Source organism: Oncorhynchus keta, chromosome 14 (assembly GCF_023373465.1).
Source record: "Oncorhynchus keta strain PuntledgeMale-10-30-2019 chromosome 14, Oket_V2, whole genome shotgun sequence".
Lineage (NCBI taxonomy): Eukaryota > Metazoa > Chordata > Actinopteri > Salmoniformes > Salmonidae > Oncorhynchus > Oncorhynchus keta.
This window is the reverse complement of record NC_068434.1, coordinates 8,534,448-8,559,058: the sequence shown is the minus strand read 5'-3', so window position 1 is coordinate 8,559,058 and position 24,611 is coordinate 8,534,448.

Here is a 24,611-nt window from a genome sequence, read left to right as displayed (position 1 = left end):
AGACAATGAGAGACCTAGGATGGACGTTGTCAATATAACTATGTGTTCAGCACTTTTGAAATGTACAGCGACAGAATTTTGAACATGGGCCATTCTTACAGTATTCTCCCTGTACACCAAGTCATAACTGCATATAAGCAGACAATGAAAGCTCTTACAATTTTTGATGATTACATTTCTCTAAAACAGGCTATAGTCTACATGTGCACCAGTCAGAGCAGTAGGCTAAGTTATGAGAGGGGAAAGGGACAACATTATTAGGGTGAGGCACATGGGCTACTAACAGCTTACTACACAACATACACTTAGTATTACTTTCTTAGCTACAGTATACACATCTCCCTGGCATATTACATCATTTATAGAGCAGCAGTCAATACATTGTTGGACTCACCTTGTTGTGCTGTGCTCACTTGAACAGGAAGGTGTAGAGGCGGTTTTGCATCAAAGTCTGTCATTCTCTGGATTTATGGTTCTTTCAAGACATCTGGATAAGGCAGTTAACCTACTGTTCCTAGGTAGTTGTTGTAAATAAGAATTTGTTCTTAACTGACTGAACTAGTTAAATAAATAAAAAACAAATAAATGTAATATTCTAACTCGTCTGATGATAGTGAATAAGTTAAACCCCTTGTTTTTACCATTCGGTGTCATATTCACTTTTTGGAGGTGAAATGTAGCTGAAAATGTGCCATCCTCTGTTCAGAGGGTTAAGGAACCGTCTTAAAACTGCATCGCATACAATTGCCTGTAAATGGAAAACATCAATACCTTCTCAACGACATGACATAGAGATCTCAAACAAATTTGACACTGTAAAGAGACCTCTTTTCTCGAATGCAATTAGTTACATTTTCTTTTACTTCTCTAAAATCTACAAAATGTAAAATAAATCACTTTACATAAAAGCACTTCAAAAAAACATCAATATCTTCCCCTCCATATAACTTTCATGAATACAATCAACTGATATTGGTTCAGGGACCTCATCCCTGTAATCAATAGCAATAACTTTTGTATTTCTTGACTTTGGTGATATTCTACCAACTTAAAATGACTTTACAGTAAATATACTTTCTTAAAACATCAATAGCTTCCACCCCATATTACTTTAATGAATACAAACAACTATCATTGGTTCAGGAACCTCATCCCGCTAATAAATATAAATAACTTTTTGTATTTAAAAAAAAACTCTTTTATATTTTTCATGATTTTGAATGGCCTTTACCTGAAAAATGCTTCCCTAAAACTTCAGTAGCTTCCACTTTTATGAATACAACAAACTGATATTGGTTCACAGACCTCTTCCCTCCAATCCACGGTAATTACGTTTGGACTTTTGGACATTACGAATTAAGTCAAATTGGAAACATTATTGGTGTTGTTGAATTAGGTTTTCATAATAGCAAGCTAGGACTGATGGTTTGGTTATCAAAACTAGCAAGTATGTTTGTTTGTTACCAAGGCAACTACTGTAGCTATCTAGTAAACTTGCTCGCTACTTCAATGGATGTTGAACACATTTCTACCGGCAAATGTGTTAAATTATAGCCATGGTATAAAAGGGATAATCAACTCAGGGCTTTATGGTTCTCTGGAAAATAATGCAAGTCCATGGAAGGTCAGTTCCACAGTGTTCATTATTTACCATAGAACTCATAGTCCCTCGTTGATTATCCCTTACATCACTTTATGAGCTGGATTTGCCTTTCTTTGCAACAATGGAAGCTGTTATATAAATATTCATACACATAGCTCATATGTTATACATCGCTAAGCAAATCCGCCTGACTCAAGTCATCTTACGTAGCCCTGCTAAAACAGGAACTAGCTCACACAGCCAGCAATAAAACTACCCCCTTAGCTCTGTTGTCTCACGACCCCAGGAAACAAAGATCTTCCATCGCAAGAACACATACACCCAGCCATAAAACTGACCCCCTCTGCTCTCCTGTATCAGATTTCCTGACACACAAATACCTTCTTGAATGAACACACAAACCTTACTCCCTCCTCTACTGGTCGGGTGCTCAGAACAAGAAGACTCTGATGTGCACCAATGGGGCTCCTGCTCTGGCTAGAGCAGGTCCGCCTCCAACCCTTTCGGGACCAGTCAGAAGACCAACACGACAAGACTCCACCTACATATTCCATGTATAAAATCTGCTGTGACCAATGTCTAAGTCTCTTTTTCACCTGACTCCTTACCGAGTTGTATGAACTAGATCCGTGCACGTAAAACTGCAGGACAAGATATCTTTTGACTCATTAAAACTGCCTTTTGTTACAACTGAAATCCACTCTGTCCAGTGCCCGTGATTTGGTCTCGACTCTCCATTATATAAACACTAACAAAGCTCATAAAGCTCACAACTACCCCACCTACCAAAACACAACTACCAAACCTACCTACCACAACTACTACATCGACCTACCACAACTATCCTACCTACCATCAACACACCTACAATCCACCAACACCACAACTTTCACATCTACGATCATCAAACTTACCACACCTACCAAACCTACCACAACTACCTACCCAAACTACCACACCTATAATCACCATACCTACCAAACCTACCACAACTACCTACCCAAACTACCACACCTATAATCACCATACCTACCAAACCTACCACAACTACCTACCCAAACTACCACACCTATAATCACCATACCTACCATATCTATCATCACCAAACCTACCAAACTTACCTACCATCACCACTTCTCTCACACCTACATCACAAAACCTAACACACCTACCATACCTACCTTCACCAAACCATCCATCACCACACCTATCACACCTACCATCACCACACCCACCAAACCTACCTACCGACCTATCTACCTACCACAACTACCACACCTACCTACCACAACTATCACACCTACCATCACCATACCTACCATTACACCTACCATCACCACACCCACCATCCATACACCTACCATCACCACACCTATCACACCTACAATCACTACACCTACCATCATACGTACCAATACCACACCTATCACACCTACCATCACCACAAAAACCATACCATAATTACTTCACCACACCTACCATCAGACCTGCCATCACCACACCTACCATCATCACATCTACCATAACCACACCTACCATCACAACACCTACCGTCACCACACCTACCATCATCACATCTACCATAACCACACCTACCACACCTACCGTCACCACACCTACCATCACTACACTTACCATCACCACACCTACCATCACCACATCTACCATAATGACTCCTACCATACCTACCTTCACAACACCTACCATCACCACACCTACAACCACTCCACTTACCATTACACCTGCCAGCCCTACCATCCCAACACCTATCACCTCTACCATCCCTAACATCACCACACCTACCATCACTACACTTACCATCACCACACCTACCGTCACCACACCTACCATCACCACACCTACAACCACTCCACCTACCATCCCTACCATCACCACACCTACCATAATAAATGTGGATGGGTATGCTGCTTCATTCAATGATCACGGTATTGTAGAAGGTAGATACAGGAGTAGCCTATAGTCCACAATAATAACGTCATTGAATGTACTATAGTATCATTTATTTAATTGATGAATGAAATTGTAAATAGGCTCCTTCATTCAGTGAATACTGGATGTCTTTCTATCTCTGGGAGGATGTTAATGAAGGCTTTTCAGCTGTTGAACTATGGCAATGTCCAACAAATGTCTAAATCTTTCTTTCTTTTAGTCAACAAGTGATGAGCCAGATCAACCAATCAACGTCACTGCAGCTGTTCTACCCACCACCCCCACTGCTCTTCCTCCACCACCAACCTCATCCTCTTCTCCTGTTCAACTCATTTGTCGCCCCACTAGAAAGGACTGTACATATCTACCAGCCCTGGTTAGAGCAATGAAGAGCTACTCTACCAGCCCTGGTTAGAGCAATGAAGAGCTAATCTACCAGCCCTGTTTAGAGCAATGAAGAGCTACTCTACCAGCCCTGGTTAGAGCAATGAAGAGCTACTCTACCAGCCCTGGTTAGAGCAATGAAGAGCTAATCTACCAGCCCTGTTTAGAGCAATGAAGAGCTAATCTACCAGCCCTGGTTAGAGCAATGAAGAGCTAATCTACCAGCCCTGTTTTGAGCAATGAAGAGCTACTCTACCAGCCCTGGTTAAAGCAATGAAGAGCTAATCTACCAGCCCTGGTTAGAGCAATGAAGAGCTAATCTACCAGCCATGGTTAGAGCAATGAAGAGCTAATCTACCAGCCCTGTTTAGAGAAATGAAGAGCTAATCTTCCAGCCCTGGTTAGAGCAATGAAGAGCTAATCTACCAGCCCTGGTTAGAGCAATGAAGAGATAATCTGGCAGCCCTGTTTAGAGCAATGAAGAGCTAATCTACCAGCCCTGGTTAGAGCAATGAAGAGCTACTCTACCAGCCCTGGTTAGAGCAATGAAGAGCTAATCTACCAGCCCTGTTTAGAGCAATGAAGAGCTAATCTACCAGCCCTGTTTAGAGCAATGAAGAGCTAATCTACCAGCCCTGGTTAGAGCAATGAAGAGCTAATCTACCAGCCCTGTTTAGAGCAATGAAGAGCTACTCTACCAGCCCTGGTTAGAGCAATGAAGAGCTAATCTACCAGCACTGTTTTGAGCAATGAAGAGCTACTCTACCAGCCCTGGTTAAAGCAATGAAGAGCTAATCTACCAGCCCTGGTTAGAGCAATGAAGATCTAATCTACCAGTCATGGTTAGAGCAATGAAGAGCTAATCTACCAGCCCTGTTTAGAGAAATGAAGAGCTCATCTTCCAGCCCTGGTTAGAGCAATGAAGAGCTAATCTACCAGCCCTGGTTAGAGCAATGAAGAGCTAATCTACCAGCCCTGGTTAGAGCAATGAAGAGCTAATCTACCAGCCCTGGTTAGAGCAATGAAGAGCTAATCTACCAGCCCTGGTTAGAGCAATGAAGAGCTAATCTACCAGCCCTGGTTAGAGCAATGAAGAGCTAATCTACCAGCCCTGGTTAGAGCAATGAAGAGCTAATCTACCAGCCCTGGTTAGAGCAATGAAGAGCTAATCTACCAGCCCTGGTTAGAGCAATGAAGAGCTAATCTACCAGCCCTGGTTAGAGCAATGAAGAGCTTATCTACCAGCCCTGGTTAGAGAAATGAAGAGCTAATCCACCAGCCCTGGTTAGAGCAATGAAGAGCTAATCTACCAGCCCTGGTTAGAGCAATGAAGAGCTAATCTACCAGCCCTGGTTAGAGCAATGAAGAGCTATTCTACCAGCCCTGTTTAGAGCAATGAAGAGCTAATCTACCAGCCCTGGTTAGAGCAATGAAGAGCTACTCTACCAGCCCTGGTTAGAGCAATGAAGAGCTAATCTACCAGCCCTGTTTAGAGCAATGAAGAGCTAATCTACCAGCCCTGTTTAGAGCAATGAAGAGCTAATCTACCAGCCCTGGTTAGAGCAATGAAGAGCTAATCTACCAGCCCTGTTTAGAGCAATGAAGAGCTACTCTACCAGCCCTGGTTAGAGCAATGAAGAGCTAATCTACCAGCCCTGTTTTGAGCAATGAAGAGCTACTCTACCAGCCCTGGTTAAAGCAATGAAGAGCTAATCTACCAGCCCTGGTTAGAGCAATGAAGAGCTAATCTACCAGCCATGGTTAGAGCAATGAAGAGCTAATCTACCAGCCCTGTGTAGAGAAATGAAGAGCTAATCTTCCAGCCCTGGTTAGAGCAATGAAGAGCTAATCTACCAGCCCTGGTTAGAGCAATGAAGAGCTAATCTACCAGCCCTGGTTAGAGCAATGAAGAGCTAATCTACCAGCCCTGGTTAGAGCAATGAAGAGCTAATCTACCAGCCCTGGTTAGAGCAATGAAGAGCTAATCTACCAGCCCTGGTTAGAGCAATGAAGAGCTAATCTACCAGCCCTGGTTAGAGCAATGAAGAGCTAATCTACCAGCCCTGGTTAGAGCAATGAAGAGCTTATCTACCAGCCCTGGTTAGAGAAATGAAGAGCTAATCCACCAGCCCTGGTTAGAGCAACGAAGAGCTAATCTACCAGCCCTGGTTAGAGCAATGAAGAGCTAATCTACCAGCCCTGGTTAGAGCAATGAAGAGCTATTCTACCAGCCCTGTTTAGAGCAATGAAGAGCTAATCTACCAGCCCTGGTTAGAGCAATGAAGAGCTAATCTACCAGCCCTGTTTAGAGAAATGAAGAGCTTATCTTCCAGCCCTGTTTAGAGCAATGAAGAGCTAATCTACCAGCCCTGGTTAGAGCAATGAAGAGCTAATCTACCAGCCCTGGTTAGAGCAATGAAGAGCTAATCTACCAGCCCTGGTTAGAGCAATGAAGAGCTAATCTACCAGCCCTGGTTAGAGCAATGAAGAGCTAATCTACCAGCCCTGGTTAGAGCAATGAAGAGCTAATCTACCAGCCCTGGTTAGAGCAATGAAGAGCTAATCTACCAGCCCTGGTTAGAGCAATGAAGAGCTAATCTGCCAGCCCTGTTTAGAGAAATGAAGAGCTCATCTTCCAGCCCTGGTTAGAGCAATGAAGAGCTAATCTACCAGCCCTGGTTAGAGCAATGAAGAGCTAATCTACCAGCCCTGGTTAGAGCAATGAATAGCTACTCTACCAGCCCTGGTTAGAGCAATGAAGAGCTACTCTACCAGCCCTGGTTAGAGCAATGAAGAGCTAATCTACCAGCCCTGTTTAGAGCAATGAAGAGCTACTCTACCAGCCCTGGTTAGAGCAATGAAGAGCTAATCTACCAGCCCTGTTTTGAGCAATGAAGAGCTACTCTACCAGCCCTGGTTAAAGCAATGAAGAGCTAATCTACCAGCCCTGGTTAGAGCAATGAAGAGCTAATCTACCAGCCATGGTTAGAGCAATGAAGAGCTAATCTACCAGCCCTGTTTAGAGAAATGAAGAGCTAATCTTCCAGCCCTGGTTAGAGCAATGAAGAGCTAATCTACCAGCCCTGGTTAGAGCAATGAAGAGATAATCTGGCAGCCCTGTTTAGAGCAATGAAGAGCTAATCTACCAGCCCTGGTTAGAGCAATGAAGAGCTACTCTACCAGCCCTGGTTAGAGCAATGAAGAGCTAATCTACCAGCCCTGTTTAGAGCAATGAAGAGCTAATCTACCAGCCCTGTTTAGAGCAATGAAGAGCTAATCTACCAGCCCTGGTTAGAGCAATGAAGAGCTAATCTACCAGCCCTGTTTAGAGCAATGAAGAGCTACTCTACCAGCCCTGGTTAGAGCAATGAAGAGCTAATCTACCAGCCCTGTTTTGAGCAATGAAGAGCTACTCTACCAGCCCTGGTTAAAGCAATGAAGAGCTAATCTACCAGCCCTGGTTAGAGCAATGAAGAGCTAATCTACCAGCCATGGTTAGAGCAATGAAGAGCTAATCTACCAGCCCTGTTTAGAGAAATGAAGAGCTAATCTTCCAGCCCTGGTTAGAGCAATGAAGAGCTAATCTACCAGCCCTGGTTAGAGCAATGAAGAGCTAATCTAGCAGCCCTGGTTAGAGCAATGAAGAGCTAATCTACCAGCCCTGGTTAGAGCAATGAAGAGCTAATCAACCAGCCCTGGTTAGAGCAAAGAAGAGCTAATCTACCAGCCCTGGTTAGAGCAATGAAGAGCTAATCTACCAGCCCTGGTTAGAGCAATGAAGAGCTAATCTACCAGCCCTGGTTAGAGCAATGAAGAGCTTATCTACCAGCCCTGGTTAGAGAAATGAAGAGCTAATCCACCAGCCCTGGTTAGAGCAATGAAGAGCTAATCTACCAGCCCTGGTTAGAGCAATGAAGAGCTAATCTACCAGCCCTGGTTAGAGCAATGAAGAGCTATTCTACCAGCCCTGTTTAGAGCAATGGAGAGCTAATCTACCAGCCCTGGTTAGAGCAATGAAGAGCTAATCTACCAGCCCTGTTTAGAGAAATGAAGAGCTAATCTTCCAGCCCTGTTTAGAGCAATGAAGAGCTCATCTACCAGCCCTGGTTAGAGCAATGAAGAGCTAATCTACCAGCCCTGGTTAGAGCAATGAAGAGCTAATCTACCAGCCCTGGTTAGAGCAATGAAGAGCTAATCTACCAGCCCTGGTTAGAGCAATGAAGAGCTAATCTACCAGCCCTGGTTAGAGCAATGAAGAGCTAATCTACCAGCCCTGGTTAGAGCAATGAAGAGCTAATCTACCAGCCCTGGTTAGAGCAATGAAGAGCTAATCTGCCAGCCCTGGTTAGAGCAATGAAGAGCTAATCTTCCAGCCCTGGTTAGAGCAATGAAGAGCTAATCTACCAGCCCTGGTTAGAGCAATGAAGAGCTAATCTACCAGCCCTGGTTAGAGCAATAAAGAGCTAATCTACCAGCCCTGGTTAGAGCAATGAAGAGCTAATCTACCAGCCCTGGTTAGAGCAATGAAGAGCTAATCTACCAGCCCTGGTTAGAGCAATGAATAGTTAATCTTCCAGCCCTGGTTAGAGCAATGAAGAGCTAATCTACCAGCCCTGGTTAGAGCAATGAAGAGCTAATCTACCAGCCCTGGTTAGAGAAATGAAGAGCTAATCTACCAGCCCTGTTTAGGGGCAATGGAGAGCTAATCTACCAGCCCTGGTTAGAGAAATGAAGAGCTAATCCACCAGCCCTGGTTAGAGCAATGAAGAGCTAATCTACCAGCCCTGGTTAGAGCAATGAAGAGCTAATCTACCAGCCCTGGTTAGAGCAATGAAGAGCTAATCTACCAGCCCTGGTTAGAGCAATAAAGAGCTAATCTACCAGCCCTGGTTAGAGCAATGAAGAGCTAATCTACCAGCCCTGGTTAGAGCAATGAAGAGCTAATCTACCAGCCCTGGTTAGAGCAATGAATAGTTAATCTTCCAGCCCTGGTTAGAGCAATGAAGAGCTAATCTACCAGCCCTGGTTAGAGCAATGAAGAGCTAATCTACCAGCCCTGGTTAGAGAAATGAAGAGCTAATCTACCAGCCCTGTTTAGGGGCAATGGAGAGCTAATCTACCAGCCCTGGTTAGAGCAATGAAGAGCTAATCCACCAACCCTGGTTAGAGCAATGAAGAGCTGATCTACCAGCCCTGGTTAGAGCAATGAAGAGCTAATCTACCAGCCCTGTTTAGAGCAATGAAGAGCTAATCTACCAGCCCTGGTTAGAGCAATGAAGAGCTTATCTACCAGCCCTGGTTAGAGCAATGAAGAGTTTATCTACCAGCCCTGGTTAGAGCAATGAAGAGCTTATCTACCAGCCCTGGTTAGAGCAATGAAGAGCTAATCTACCAGCCCTGGTTAGAGCAATGAAGAGCTTATCTACCAGCCCTGGTTAGAGCAATGAAGAGCTAATCTACCAGACCTGGTTAGAGCAACGAAGAGCTTATCTACCAGCCCTGGTTAGAGCAATGAAGAGCTTATCTACCAGCCCTGGTTAGAGCAACGAAGTGCTTATCTACCAGCCCTGGTTAGAGCAATGAAGAGCTTATCTACCAGCCCTGGTTAGAGCAATGAAGAGCTAATCTACCAGCCCTGGTTAGAGCAATGAAGAGCAATGAAGAATCTACCAGCCCTGGTTAGAGCAATGAAGAGCTTATCTACCAGCCCTGGTTAGAGCAATGAAGAGCTAATCTACCAGCCCTGGTTAGCTTATCTACCAGTTAGAGCAATGAATAGTTAATCTACCAGCCCTGGTTAGAGCAATGAAGAGCTAATCTACCAGCCCTGTTTAGGAGCAATGAAGAGCTAATCTACCAGCCCTGGTTAGAGCAATGAAGAGCTAATCTACCAGCCCTGGTTAGAGCAATGAAGAGCTAATCTACCAGCCCTGGTTAGAGCAATGAAGAGCTTATCTACCAGCCCTGGTTAGAGCAATGAAGAGCTAATCTACCAGCCCTGGTTAGAGCAATGAAGAGCTAATCTACCAGCCCTGGTTAGAGCAATGAAGAGTTTATCTACCAGCCCTGGTTAAAGCAATGAAGAGCTAATCTACCAGCCCTGGTTAGAGCAATGAAGAGCTAATCTACCAGCCCTGGTTAGAGTAATGAAGAGCTAATCTACCAGCCCTGGTTAGAGCAATGAAGAGTTTATCTACCAGCCCTGGTTAGAGCAATGAAGAGCTAATCTACCAGCCCTGGTTAGAGCAATGAAGAGCTAATCTACAAGCCCTGGTTAGAGCAATGAAGAGCTAATCTACAAGCCCTGGTTAGAGCAATGAAGAGCTAATCTACAAGCCCTGGTTAGAGCAATGAAGAGCTAATCTACCAGCCCTGGTTAGAGCAATGAAGAGCTAATCTACAAACTGGATAGGACCAGGGATTGACCATATAACTGGACAGTACTCTAAGTGTGATAGGACCAGGGATTGACCATATAACCAGACAGTACTCTAAGTGTGATAGAACCAGGGATTGACCATATAACCAGACAGTACTCTAAGTGTGAGAGGACCAGGGATTGACCATATAACCAAACAGTACTCTAAGTGTGATAGGACCAGGGATTGACCATATAACCAGACAGTACTCTAAGTGTGATAGGACAAGGGATTGACCATAACACCAAACAGTACTCTAAGTGTGACAGGACCAGGGATTGACCATATAACCAAACAGTACTCTAAGTGTGATAGGACCAGGGATTGACCATATAACCAGACAGTACTGTAAGTGTGATAGGACCAGGGATTGACCATATAACCAGACAGTACTGTAAGTGTGATAGGACCAGGGATTGACCATATAACCAGACAGTACTCTAAGTGTGATAGGACCAGTGATTGACCATATAACCAGACAGTACTCTAAGTGTGATAGGACCAGGGATTGACCATATAACCAGACAGTACTCTAAGTGTGACAGGACCAGGGATTGACCATATAACCAAACAGTACTCTCAGTGTGATAGGACCAGGGATTGACCATATAACCAGACAGTACTCTAAGTGTGATAGAACCAGGGATTGACCATATAACCAGACAGTACTCTAAGTGTGATAGAACCAGGGATTGACCATATAACCAGACAGTACTCTAAGTGTTATAGGACCAGGGATTGACCATATAACTGGACACTACTATAAGTGTGATAGAACCAGGGATTGACCATATAACCAGACAGTACTCTAAGTGTGATAGAACCAGGGATTGACCATATAACCAGACAGTACTCTAAGTGTTATAGGACCAGGGATTGACCATATAACTGGACAGTACTATAAGTGTGATAGAACCAGGGATTGACCATATAACCAGACAGTACTCTAAGTGTTATAGGACCAGGGATTGACCATATAACTGGACAGTACTATAAGTGTGATAGAACCAGGGATTGACCATATAACCAGACAGTACTCTAAGTGTGATAGAACCAGGGATTGACCATATAACCAGACAGTACTCTAAGTGTTATAGGACCAGGGATTGACCATATAACCAGACAGTACTATAAGTGTGATAGAACCAGGGATTGACCATATAACCAGACAGTACTCTAAGTGTGATAGGACCAGGGATTGACCATATAACCAGACAGTACTCTAAGTGTGATAGAACCAGGGATTGACCATATAACCAGACAGTACTCTAAGTGTGATAGGACCAGGGATTGACCATATAACCAGACAGTACTCTAAGTGTGATAGGACCAGGGATTGACCATATAACCAGACAGTACTCTAAGTGTGATAGGACCAGGGATTGACCATATAACCAGACAGTACTCTAAGTGTGATAGGACCAGGGATTGACCATATAACCAGACAGTACTCTAAGTGTGATAGGACCAGGGATTGACCATATAACCAGACAGTACTCAGTACATTTGTTATCTCATTACATTCTGATGCTGCACTATACATTGTAGAATCATCAGCATAAATGACCACTCTTGCTTTGTTCATTACTGAAGGTAAATCATTAGTAAAGATTGAGTAGAGAAGTGGTCCTCAGTGGTACTGTGGCTTCGTCGAGTTCCAGCTCTCAACAGACAGCAGGAATGCTATATAACATATATATAACAGTGTAAAACATGAATACATTTTTAAACATTCTTTACCCCATCTTAAATCTCTTGCTTGTTTTTTTAGGTACTGTTCTTTCATTCTCTCCCTCTCCTCTTTAAGTTTCTGACGAGTCCGTTTATTAAGCAGGGACTGCTCTCTCTCCACTGCAATCCTCCATCTTATTCCTTCTCTCCTCTGTCTTCAGGAGCTTCTCCCTCTCTCTCTCTGCCCGGGTCATGGTTAGCCTTATGGGTCCAGGGATGACTGGAAGGGGAGAAGAAGTAGAGTTCTCATTGAACTTAGTGGATCTGGTATCAACTTAAATGTAATGGACACAGGGAATTAGGAATAGAAAACCCAGTTGGATCTCAATGATTCTTTACTTTTCCCCCCCTTCTTTTTACAATTGAGCAAGACATGGAATTTGTCAATAAAGTGCAATAAGTCCCTTCCTGAATTGACCTGAGCCTAAATTTAACATGAGTCCCAAATGGCACCTATTAGTTGTATAGTGCCAGGGCCGGCCCTAGGCATATGCGATAGCTTAGGGCTTCATGGCAACATTCAGGAAACAGCAGAGGGAACACCCCACTATCCACATCGATGGAACAGTAGTGGAGAGGGTAGCAAGTTTTAAGTTCCTCGGCATACACATCACAGACAAACTGAATTGGTCCACTCACACAGACAGCATCGTGAAGAAAGCGCAGCAGCACCTCTTCAACCTCAGGAGGCTGAAGAAATTTGGCTTGTCACCAAAAGCACTCACAAACTTCTACAGATGCACAATCGAGAGCATCCTGGCGGCCTGTATCACCGCCTGGTACGGCAACTGCTCCGCCCACAACCGTAAGGCTCTCAAGAGGGTAGTGAGGTCTGCACAACGCATCACCGGGGGCAAACTACCTGCCCTCCAGGACACCTACACCACCCGATGTTACAGGAAGGCCATAAAGATCATCAAGGACATCAACCACCCGAGCCACTGCCTGTTCACCCCGCTATCATCCAGAAGGCGAGGTCAGTACAGGTGCATCAAAGCTGGGACCGAGAGACTGAAAAACAGCTTCTATCTCAAGGCCATCAGACTGTTAAACAGCCACCACTAACATTGAGTGGCTGCTGCCAACACACTGACACTGGCACTGACTCAACTCCAGCCACTTTAATAATGGGAATTGATGGGAAATTATGTAAATATATCACTAACCACTTTAAACAATGCTACCTTATATAATGTTACTTACCCTACATTATTAATCTCATATGCATACGTATATACTGTACTCTATATCATCGACTGCATCCTTATGTAATACATGTATCACTAGCCACTTTAACTATGCCACTTTGTTTACATACTCATCTCATATGTATATACTGTACTCGATACCATCTACTGTATCTTGCCTATGCTGCTCTGTACCATCACTCATTCATATATCCTGATGTACATATTCTTTATCCCCTTACACTGTGTATAAGACAGTAGTTTTGGAATTGTTAGTTAGATTACTTGTTGGTTATTACTGCATTGTCGGAACTAGAAGCACAAGCATTTCGCTACACTCGCATTAACATCTGCTAACCATGTGTATGTGACAAATAAAATTTGATTTGATCTGATTTTGATTTTCACACTGGGGAGACCTGACGTTCGCGATCTGCAAGCGGGCCAATCACATCACGCCTTATTGTCGTCAGAGTTGAACGAACCAATAAGAACGCTTGAACATTAAATACACATTTTTTTAGAGGCAAGTGGAAACATAACCAACCCTGTTACATTCTCCCCTGCTGAATTACTGTTGCATACTATAAAGAAACATAATGAGGTATGTAATACCTTGCAATACATATCTCACCAAACATTCCAGTGCAAAGACTATTCTCTAAAGAGAATTAGGGGAATTCAAAGACCCCGTAGGAAAACATGCCTGTTACATGTTCAGTACACTCAGTGACAATAAGAACCTCAGACAGAGAAACCTTGGCCTACATGACCTCTGACCCATGACCTCCATGGGGTCTCTTGAAAGTAAAAAAAAAAGAAGGGCTACAGACTTGGGTTCTAATCCTACACCCACACAGGTATGCTAATGAATTCTGTATGAAAAACCCTCTGTGTCTGCATAGTCTCCATGAGTCTTACTGGGTGTTTCCTAACCCAACCAGCCCCTGACCTGACAGGCCTAACAGAGTTGTCATTACGGTTAACCTGTTCACCTACAACCACCACTGGTGGGTCACTGTCCACAGTCGGTGGATAGTCAAGGTCAAGGGTTCTGTGACTGTTGCTGGAGCTTGTGCTACCAGAGGCATCTTCAGAATGCCTTTCTTCTTCAGAGGGTTCGGACATTTCTTCTCCAAAGGTTAGCTCTGACATGCTTGTGCCACCAGTGGCACCCTCAGAATGTGGTGAGTTCTGAGGGATGTTCTGTGGATGTCACTATTCTTCTCCGTAACAATATAGAAGTTGTTCTCCCAACGATCCGCCAGCTTCCTCTTTTCACGTTCACCTTTATTCGCCAGCCGCACCCAATCACCGACCTCCACTGGAGCTCCTCTGATCTCCCTGTTGTAGAGGCCCGCATGCCTCTTCAGCTGTTTGGTTGTCGACACCTGTACCGTCTCCATGGCCTCCCTCAGGTCTCTCGTCAGGGACTTGATGTACTCGTCATAGTCTACAACCTCTGAGTCTTGCAGCACAGTACCAAACATCATGTCCACAGGCAGACGTGGGGTTCTCGCAAACATCAACTGGAAGGGGGTGTAGCCTGTGGTTTCATGGACTGTACAGTTGTAGGCGAAGGTCAACGACTTTCAGCTTCCTGTGCTTCGCTCTCGTAGGTAAAGCCCTGATCATGTTTCCCAGCGTTTTACTGAACCTTTCGACTCGCCCATTCCCCATCGGATGGTAGGGAGGTGTGTGGACTTCTGGACTCCTGCAGCACTCAACAACTCAGCAATCAACTTACTTTCAAAGTTTTCTCCTTGGTCAGAGTGGATACGACGAGGTAAACCATACACACAGAAGATGTTGTTCCACAGCTGAAGGGCCACTGCTTTAGCTGATTGGTTCGGACACAAGAAGGCATGGGCCATCTTAGTAAAATGATCAGTGACAACCAGAACATCCAAGGACTTGTTGTTGGAGTCTTCCGCAGATCAGAAGGCAACACACACACCAACTTGAGGGGCTCAGGCGTGATGATGTTCTCCAGTGGAGCTCTGGCCTCTGGCTCGGGGGCCTTACTGAACACACACCACTTGCAGGTCTTGACATACTCTCTCACATCCGACTCCAGACCATGCCAGAAGAACCTCTGTCTGGTCAAGTACAACTTCTGCTGTTGCCCCTGATGACCGGCTTCCTTGTGGACACCCTTCAAAACTGTCGCCCTCATTGAGGTGGGTACTACATACTGGTACGTCTTCTTCTTTGACAGCAAACGTTTGATAACGCGATATAGTACACCCATTTTCAGAGTGAGCTTCTCCCAGGTCTTCAGAATCCGCAGAGCCTCGAGTGGTTCATGGCAACGTTCCCTCCTAGAAGGTCCATGTCCTTCTCCTGATCCTTCTCAACTGAGGCCACAGACCCCTGAATCCCTTCTACCACATCCCTCTCAACACTCCCCACTTGCACCCCATCACTCGTACCAGGCATCTCCTCCACTACCTGGGAGACTAGCCCCACCTGAACCCCATCACTCGTACCAGGCATCTCCTATACTACCTGGGAGATTACCTCCACACGAACCCCCTCCTGTACCCCAGCACTCATACTGGGCACCTCCTCACCAGTCTGAGGAAATGGCTGTTCAGATCCATCCTTACCTTCTACAACAATATTTTTCTGCTGCGTAACATTCTCCTCTGGTACAAGTTGCAACTCCGTGCCCTCAACACGGACAACTTGTTCCTCAGCAACAGGTGCTTGTGGCTGCTCTACCGCTGTCGGCCCATCTCTCCCTACATCAGTGGGCCCAGTCCTTACAAGGACCACCTGCACCCCTCCCTCTGCCTTCTCCCTTTTCGGGAGAAGCATATCGCTTATGGCCAACATCACCACACTCAAAACACTGTTGACTACCCGTTCTAGCATAAGCCATATACAGTCTATTGTCATACTTGACTTAAACGATAACTCCAAAGTCTGTTCCGGTGAGTCCAAAAACATAAACACCTGTCGCCGAAACTACCTAACCTGTTTCAACTCCGGGTGTTTAAAACGACCTAACCTGTTTCAATGCCGGGTGTTTGAAACGACCTCACCTGTTTCAACGCCGGGTGTTTAAAACGACCTAACCTGTTTCAACTCCGGGTGTTTAAAACGACCTCACCTGTTTCAATGCCGGGTGTTTGAAACCCAACTGGACAATCTTAATTGAACTTGAGAACTTCCCAAACCACAATAACTCGCGCTCCAACAGCTCATTGGGTATAAACGGCGGTACATTTGAAATCGTTACCCTTGTTGACGGAGAGAAAAGCGGCGTAACTTGAATAAACATTCCTTTAAGAAGTACGCCATGCTCAACCATACGATCAACCAGACACTCTTCTTTAAGAAGTACACCATGCTCAACCATACGATCAACCAGACACTCTTCTTTAAGAAGTACACCATGCTCAACCATACGATCAACCAGACACTCTTCTTTAAGAAGTACACCATGCTCAACCATACGATCAACCAGACACTCTTCTTTAAGAAGTACACCATGCTCAACCATACGATCTACCAGACACTCTTCTTTAAGAAGTACACCATGCTCAACCATACGATCAACCAGACACTCTTCTTTAAGAAGTACACCATGCTCAACCATACGATCAACCAGACACTCTTCTTTAAGAAGTACACCATGCTCAACCATACGATCTACAAGACTCTCTTCTTTAAGAAGTACACCATGCTCAACCATACGATCTACAAGACTCTCTTCTTTAAGAAGTACACCATGCTCAACCATACGATCTACAAGACTCTTCTTTAAGAAGTACACCATGCTCAACCATACGATCTACAAGACTCTTCTTTAAGAAGTACACCATGCTCAACCATACGATCTACAAGACTCTCTTCTTTAAGAAGTACACCATGCTCAACCATACGATCTACAAGACTCTCTTCTTTAAGAAGTACACCATGCTCAACCATACGATCTACAAGACTCTCTTCTTTAAGAAGTACACCATGCTCAACCATACGATCTACAAGACTCTCTTCTTTAAGAAGTACACCATGCTCAACCATACGATCTACAAGACTCTTCTTTAAGAAGTACACCATGCTCAACCATACGATCTACAAGACTCTCTTCTTTAAAAAGTACACCATGCTCAACCATACGATCTACAAGACTCTCTTCTTTAAAAAGTACACCATGCTCAACCATACGATCTACAAGACTCTCTTCTTTAAGAAGTACACCATGCTCAACCATACGATCTACAAGACACTCTTCTTTAAAAAGTACACCATGCTCAACCATACGATCTACAAGACTCTCTTCTTTAAAAAGTACACCATGCTCAACCATAAGATCTACAAGACTCTCTTCTTTAAAAAGTACACCATGCTCAACCATACGATCTACAAGACTCTCTTCTTTAAAAAGTACACCATGCTCAACCATACGATCTACAAGACTCTCTTCTTTAAGAAGTACACCATGCTCAACCATACGATCTACAAGACACTCTTCTTTAAGAAGTACACCATGCTCAACCATACGATCTACAAGACTCTCTTCTTTAAGAAGTACGCCATGCTCAACCATACGATCTACAAGACTCTCTTCTTTAAGAAGTACACCATGCTCAACCATACGATCTACAAGACTCTTCTTTAAGAAGTACACCATGCTCAACCATACGATCAACCAGACACTCTTCTTTAAGAAGTACACCATGCTCAACCATACGATCTACAAGACTCTCTTCTTTAAGAAGTACACTATGCTCAACCATCTCAACCATACGATCTACAAGACTCTCTTCTTTAAGAAGTACACCATGCTCAACCATACGATCTACAAGACTCTCTTCTTTAAGAAGTACACCATGCTCAACCATACGATCTACAAGACTCTCTTCTTTAAGAAGTACGCCATGCTCAATCATACAATCAACCAGACACTCTTCTTTAAGAAGTACACCATGCTCAACCATACGATCTACAAGACTCTCTTCTTTAAGAAGTACACCATGCTCAACCATACGATCTACAAGACTCTCTTCTTTAAGAAGTACACCATGCTCAACCATACGATCTACAAGACTCTCTTCTTTAAGAAGTACACCATGCTCAACCATACGATCTACAAGACTCTTCTTTAAGAAGTACACCATGCTCAACCATACGATCTACAAGACTCTTCTTTAAGAAGTACACCATGCTCAACCATACGATCTACAAGACTCTCTTCTTTAAGAAGTACACTATGCTCAACCATCTCAACCATACGATCTACAAGACTCTCTTCTTTAAGAAGTACACCATGCTCAACCATACGATCTACAAGACTCTTCTTTAAGAAGTACACCATGCTCAACCATAAGATCTACAAGACTCTTCTTTAAGAAGTACGCCATGCTCAACCATACGATCTACAAGACACTCTTCTTTAAGAAGTACACCATGCTCAACCATACGATCTACAAGACACTCTTCTTTAAGAAGTACACCATGCTCAACCATACGATCTACAAGACACTCTTCTTTAAGAAGTACACCATGCTCAACCATACGATCAACCAGACACTCTTCTTTAAGAAGTACACCATGCTCAACCATACGATCTACAAGACACTCTTCTTTAAGAAGTACACCATGCTCAACCATACGATCTACAAGACACTCTTCTTTAAGAAGTACACCATGCTCAACCATACGATCTACAAGACTCTTCTTTAAGAAGTACACCATGCTCAACCATACGATCTACAAGACACTCTTCTTTAAGAAGTACACCATGCTCAACCATACGATCTACAAGACACTCTTCTTTAAGAAGTACACCATGCTCAACCATACGATCTACAAGACTCTTCTTTAAGAAGTACACCATGCTCAACCATACGATCTACAAGACACTCTTCTTTAAGAAGTACACCATGCTCAACCATACGATCTACAAGACTCTCTTCTTTAAGAAGTACACCATGCTCAACCATACGATCTACAAGACTCTTCTTTAAGCAAAACCACCACCGCTTTATTCATCCGTGACTCATAAGCAACATTCTCATATCCCACCTTCTCTCCTACGGCGACCAGAAACTCCTCCACGGTGAGTGACAGTAGCTTCAGTAACACACCTAAAGCCGTGCTGAAGTGACAGGGACGGCATCCCCATGTGGGTCGCCACCCCCGCCAAAGCCAATTTCAACACGAAAAACAATGTATTTACTTATACCATAACAACTAAATAACAATACTGATATGCATGATGATGCACAGGAAGAGAAAAAAGACACCACCAAGAAAAATACATGTAAAAGAAAAAGCAGGATATGTAACTCTACACAACACTCACTCATACAATTCCCAGCATGCACCAAACACTCTCAGCATGCAGAGAGAGATTGTCCAGACAGACTGTTTTAAACACTGTTAATTTGACCACCAGAGAAGAGAAAGAAAACAGTTATGAGCTGAACAATATGCCAGTGGAAAGGAGGACAGTACCAGGTGACCCAATTGTGGTTTGTGAATATTGTGATTTCCCATTTCAGCCAATTCAGTTGCAGTAATTCGGTTACAGATTTCTTGGTAATTCCACTAGCATTTTGGTAACGGAATTACGAGTTTTAATCACTTAATAATTCACCCAAAAAATATACATCAGAAAAATCACTCAAACTAATTGTTAGCTCCACCATTACTTCTGCGAACTTTCATTATCCCCCCTCCCCACAAAGACAAATGTGAAAATATCTTGAAGTTTATGTGGGTTTGTCACGCCCTGGTCGAAGTATTTTGTGTTTATCTTCATGTATTGGGTCAGGCCAGGGTGTGGCATGGGGTTTTTGTATTGTGGTGTGTTTTGTCTTAGGGTTTTGGTGTTGGTATTGGGACTGTAGCTTAGTGGGGTATCTAGCAAAGTCTATGGCTGTCTGAAGTGGTTCTCAATCAGAGGCACGTGTTTATCGTTGTCTCTGATTGGGAACCATATTTAGGCAGCCATATTCTTTGAGTTTGTCGTGGGTGATTGTCCTTAGTGTCTTTGTTCCTGTCGCTGTGTTAGTTGACACAAGTATAGGCTGTTTCGGTTTTCGTTTCGTTATTTACGTTCTTTGTTTTGTAGTGTTTGTGTTAATTCGTGTTTACGGTGTTCATTAAACATGGATCGAAATCTACACGCTGCAGTTTGGTCCGACTCTCCTTCACACCTAGAAAACCGTTACAGAATCACCCACCACAAACGGACCAAGCAGCGTGTCAACAGGCAGGAGCAGCCCAAAGAGGAGATGCGCAATAAGGATTTCTGGACATGGGAGGAAATCCTCGAAGGGAGAGGACCCTGGGTGCATAGCCCGGTGCGGTATATTCCAGCTCCGCGTATCGGCCAGGCTAGATTGAGCATTGAGCCAAATGCCATGAAGCCGGCTCTACGCATTTGGTCCCCAGTGCGTCTCCTTGGGCCGGCTTACATGGCACCAGCCTTGCGCTCGGTGTCTCCGGTTCGCCTGCATAGCCCAGTGCGGGCTATTCCACGGGCTCTGTGCTCCAGTGCGCCTGCACGGTCCGGTCTATCCAGTACCACCTCCACGCATCAGGCCTACAGTGCGCCTCGCCTTTCTCCTCTCCTGCGCTCCCGGAGTCTCCCGCCAATTCAGCGCAGCCAGAGCCTTCCTCCTCTACAGCGCTGCTGGAGTCTCCCGCCTGTTCAGCGCAGCCAGAGCTGTCGGTCTGCATGGAGCAGCCAGAGCTGTCAGTCTGCATGGAGCAGCCAGAGATGTCAGTCTGCATGGAGCAGCCAGAGATGTCAGTCTGCATGGAGCAGCCAGAGATGTCAGTCTGCATGGAGCAGCCAGAGCTGTCAGTCTGCATGGAGCAGCCAGAGCTGTCAGTCTGCATGAAGCAGCCAGAGCTGTCAGTCTGCATGAAGCAGCCAGAGATGCCAGTCTGCAAGGAGCTGCCAGTCTGCAAGGAGCTGTCAGTCTGCAAGGAGCTGCCAGCCTGCAAGGAGCTGCCAGTCTGCACGGAGCTGCCAGTCTGCAAGGAGCTGCCAGTCTGCAAGGAGCTGCCAGTCTGTAAGGAGCTGCCAGTCTGCAAAGAGCTGCCAGTCTGCACGGAGCCGCCAGAGCTGCCAGTCTGTAAGAAGCCGCCAGAGCTGCCAGCCTACATGGAGCAGCCAGAGCCGCCAGTCAGCGTGGAGCAGCCAGAGCCGCCAGTCAGCATGGAGCAGCCAGATCTTTCAGTCAGCCAGACTCTTCCAGATCCGCCAGTCAGCCAGACTCTTCCAGATCCGCCAGACTCTTCCAGATCCGCCAGTCAACCAGACTCTTCCAGATCTGCCAGTCAACCAGACTCTTCCAGATCTGCCAGTCAACCAGACTCTTCCAGATCTGCCAGTCAACCAGACTCTTCCAGATCTGCCAGTCAACCAGACTCTTCCAGATCTGCCAGTCAACCAGACTCTTCCAGATCTGCCAGTCAACCAGACTCTTCCAGATCTGCCAGAACTGCCAGTCGGCCAGGATCCGCCAGTCGGCCAGGATCCGCCAGTCAGCCAGGATCTGCCAGTCAGCCAGGATCTGCCAGTCAGCCAGGTACTGCTGAGACCACCAGCCAGCCAGGATCTGGTAGATCTATCTACCTGCCTGAGCTTCCTCTCACTCCTGAGCTTCCTCTCACTCCTGAGCTTCCTCTCACTCCCGAGCTTCCTCTCACTCCCGAGCTTCCTCTCACTCCCGAGCTTCCTCTCACTCCCGAGCCTCTCACTCCCGAGCTTCCTGTCACTCCCGAGCTTCCTCTCACTCCCGAGCTTCCTCTCACTCCCGAGCTTTCTCTCACTCCCGAGCTTTCTCTCACTCCCGAGCTTTCTCTCACTCCCGAGCTTCCCCTCAGTCCCGAGCTGCCTCAGTCCCGAGCTGTCCTTCAGTCCCGATCTGCTCCTCAGTCCAGTGGGGTTCTGGGTGAGGACTACTAGGCCATGGTCGGCGGCGAGGGTGGACTATCCAGGGACGCGAGGAGAGGGGACTAAGACATTGACTGAGTGGGGTCCACGTCCCGCGCCGGAGCCGCCACCATGGGCAGACGCCCACCCGGACCCTCCCTATTGTTTTGAGGTGCGTTCGGGAGTCCGCACCTTAGGGGGGTTCTGTCACGCCCTGGTCGAAGTATTTTGTGTTTATCTTCATGTATTGGGTCAGGCCAGGGTGTGGCATGGTGTTCATTAAACATGGATCGCAATCTACACGCTGCAGTTTGGTCCGACTCTCCTTCACACCTAGAAAACCGTTACAGGGTTTTTGGTAACGGAATTACAAGGCACAAGGTAATATTTCTGAAACTTAAAGAAGATATTAGTAGTCAGGGGTCTTTATGTCAACATGATTCTGGTTTTATGTAGTTCTGATATTGGACCTTTTAAGACTTTTTCTGGTGATGTTTTCTAAGATCCCTTTTCCATCTGTTGACCCAGAAATCAAAGCCTTCACTGGTTGAAAAATGTATCTAGAATTACATTTACCAAAACTATACACTCTTAGATTTCATTTGACACCCAATTACACATGCTCCTATGACCGTCATAATTGGTGCGTAAATCAAAATCTAATTTTATTGGTCACAACACATGGTTAGTAGATGTTATTGCGAGTCTAGCGAAATGCTTGTGCTTCTAGTTCCGACAGTGCAGTATTATCTAACCAGTAATATCTAACAATTTCACAAATACCTAATACACAATCCTTTTACATGGAAATGCCCTACTGTACCTCTAGAGATACTATCCATCCCCAACTAGTAATAAAGTGGATGGGCTGGTTGCTACTGGCCTCTCCAGCTTCAGGCTGAATCACACCCATGATGAGAGGAGGTTTACTGGACATACAGGGAGAAACTAGAGTCTGAATCACACCCATGATGAGAGGAGGTTTACTGGACACACAGGGAGAAACTAGAGTCTGAATCACACCCATGATGAGAGGAGGTTTACTGGACATACAGGGAGAAACTACAGTCTGAATCACACCCATGATGAGAGGAGGTTTACTGGACATACAGGGAGAAACTAGAGTCTGAATCACACCCATGATGAGAGGATAATGTTAGGGCAGTGTAGTTTACTCAACTCATTCTCAAACTATTATGACTATTGTTTAGAGAGAAGATCTGCACAAGGGCATAACGTTTAAGATATAACAAGAGAGGACAAAGTCATAGGGCTAATCATCAATCAAATATGAAATATAAAACCAAAATATAATCTACATATAAAGACAACATGTCATCTCCATGTGTGAAAGAATAGCTCCAGGTCACGTTTGGACTGGAACGTGACAACTCAACGGGCTATGCGCATCTCCCCAATAGCCTACAGACAACTTTCCTGAGTGCAATGTCATTAATGTGACCGATATGTACAGTATAATAAGCATAGTGAAGAAGGAAAAGATCCCACTTCTGACGCACAGCAGAGACATCACTGCTGAGATTTCCCCTGGAGCAAGAGTCCCTCAAGAATTTAAAAACAGTCATTGCGTTTCAATGAATGTCCTCCCCAAACGCTTGTTGCATCGTGAACTATCCTCCCAGTCCCTTGGGATTTCAGCGGATGGATGATGCGCCGCTGCCATTTACTTGGATGAGAAGTTGGACGAACGCTCCTCCAGCTCACGATACGAAATGGTGGAGAACTACAGTGTGGTGATGTGTCGTTCACGAACGAACGGCTCTTTTTGAACGGATATTTTTGTTGAACCTCGGGAACCGAATTGCATCGGTGAAAGAGCCATTCATCTGGCTCTATGATTTGCAAACTGCTAATTCTGCTTGTTGAGCTCAGAACAACGTTTTTCTGTAGATAAATTACAACATCATTATCTAAAGGGGGTGAATCCTCACTGCAGAAATAATAAATATAGTGGGGAGAGAGTTGTGATTGTATGTTTATTTGTACAGTTATGGCTGTAATGTTATTATGTTTGTAGGCTATGGTTGCTGTTTGTATTTCATTTAACTTTAGGCCCATACAACCACAAATCACACAACATAGAATTCCAAATAAACTTAGGCAAAAATACACGAAATAAAAGTCAAGTGAAAATAGTTATGTCTTTATCAATTATGAGTAGCTAAACATTATCGACTTTTGGACACTGGTGCGCAGGAGAACCCCAAGCTGTCAATCAAGCAGGCGCGGTGAACGGATTATGACGCTCAAGCGTTTCAAATGACGCAACAATACAGCTCCAGACCAGAGAAAGTTAATGCGGAACATATCATTCGGTTCCACACTAAAACTGAGGTTTGACACGTGTGATTTGAGGTGAGTCAAATATTTACAAAAGTTTACAATACATTAACCATCCGCTTCGTTATTTCTGT